The sequence below is a fragment of the Ptychodera flava genome, chromosome 8 (genome assembly GCF_041260155.1).
Source record: "Ptychodera flava strain L36383 chromosome 8, AS_Pfla_20210202, whole genome shotgun sequence".
NCBI lineage: Eukaryota > Metazoa > Hemichordata > Enteropneusta > Ptychoderidae > Ptychodera > Ptychodera flava.
The window spans coordinates 9,070,955-9,072,972 of record NC_091935.1 but is presented as its reverse complement, the minus strand read 5'-3'; the positions used below and the strand labels follow the sequence as shown (position 1 = coordinate 9,072,972).

Here is a 2,018-nt window from a genome sequence, read left to right as displayed (position 1 = left end):
CGCTTGTCCCAGGATTTATGTTGCTTTAACAACAACTTGTAATTTTAATATGCTGCCACTGTTTACGCTTATCAATAAAATTTGCCAACAGGTCACAGACTGAATTGAAAGATCACACATCGCGAGGATTTAAAATGCGATGCTAATAATCGATTTTATTTGCTGTCTATCACTAAGGTGTAAAGTGTAAAATGAATTATGATTCGACGGCATATGTGTTGCACTTCTTGAAAGTAAAATCTCTATAAGTAAATAAGTTATATATAAATAAATACGTAAATATAACAGTAATACTAACACAAACAATAATTCTTATGATAAAATTGTTACATATGGCATATTGTTCTTGTGGTATCATTTATTCAAAATTACATCTACGTCGAGTATATTGTTGAATATTCATTTAATTAATATTTCAAACTTTGAACTTCTTAGGTGATGATTAATTACAACTGTCGGCTCCAGCTCTCGCATGTGAAAAGGCGAAATGGCCGACACATGGTAGAGAGCGTTTACGTGAGTGTATTTTTGCCAGATGGCTCTGTGGTCCCTCTTCTCCGCGTTCAAGTCCTATCTTGTCTGTATTTGCGCACCTTACTGTCGCTGAAAACACGCCTATGCGTGAATGCATGGGCGAAAAGTGTTGCATACATTATTGTTATTTGCAGACATTGGCCTGTTAAGTACGAATACCTTATCGGTGCGCCAGGAGACTGTTACAACTGTGATCTCTTAAATTATAATCAAATATCGGCTTTCGAATTAAATTTTAGTTCAAATTATCCAATTCCAGTTGATGAAGCTATTTCCACGATGAAGCACGTTATACATTTTTCACGTACTAGCCGACACCAAAAGTAGGGCATGTTTGGCTAGGAAAGCATGTATAAATAACGGGTATGGCGTGTCCTTCGGTGATGAACGACGACTTGTATTTGTCGAAAAAAATCGCTTCACAACAGAATAAACATTCTTCTATACATCTATGTGATTTTTTTGTAATGCCGCTAAAATGAATTTCTCCTGACAACGAACGGTTAAAATGTGTCGCATCGATCCCCACAACAGACGCTCAAATACATGCACTTAGGATGCGTGTGATTGACAGTAGAAGTACGGGTAAACATTTGAAATGTACGCATGCATGGATGTTTGCATTTTCAGTCGATTCACTCTCATGCTGAGATCTTCACACTGCAACAAGCGGTGCGGTTGATTCTGCCGGTCGTTTTCAGCTGCTTCTGCGAAATTCGAGAGCCAAGCTTTTATTGATGTGTCATTACATGCTATTTACCGTTCATTACAGTCTCGTCTTTCAGTAAATCGATGACGTGTGCGACCTCAGGAAGCGTAGGTTTTGAAGTAAACGAACTCTCCGTGAAGCCGCAGAACGAACGAACAGTAAAACACAGTTCTGATCAATTTTTAACTCGCCTCACCCTAACTTGCACAGATAGGCTACTATTGCATGCAATACACTCTCTCACATGGTTATTAAAGGTATGGAAATCGATCCCAGGGCCTAGGAGTGGCACATGTAAAACAGTGTGTATCTTTGCGTCAGAGGCGGAATAAATCTATTTATCCAGGAAATCTTAATCCCGACTGCTATGTTTGTACGCACATAGAGCCAGTCGACGTTAGGGACACAAAAAACAACACGAGGAACAAACAGGCAGTGGTTTTGAACAAAATCAATGTACCCGGTACTTCACCGATGTCTGTAACTCAGTACATGAAAATATTCGTAGCTTGACGCACTTTGAACATAGCTCGTAACAAGTGACAGCGGAAAGCCCACAGAACTACGTGTACAACTATAAACAGCCCCCATGTAGTTGGCGCTCAGTGAAGATTTTTCGATCAACAACTTTGACGGATGATGGACTGACCTTTTCTACCGCAATTGTTATCTCCCTCGATTCAGCACAAAATTTTCGTATGGACTATTGATGCGGTGTTTACAGTTGTTACGTGGTGGTAAATCCTAGTCGTATTTACGACTGCTGCGTAAACAG

At 39.6% G+C, this 2,018-nt stretch overlaps 1 long non-coding RNA gene across 1 annotated transcript in view; it reads left to right on the top strand.

Annotated features, from left to right (window-relative positions):
* Nucleotides 1-2,018, top strand: part of LOC139138408 (uncharacterized) — a 251,467-nt gene that overhangs the window by 117,841 nt on the left and 131,608 nt on the right. The gene's annotated exons all lie outside the window — the stretch shown is intronic.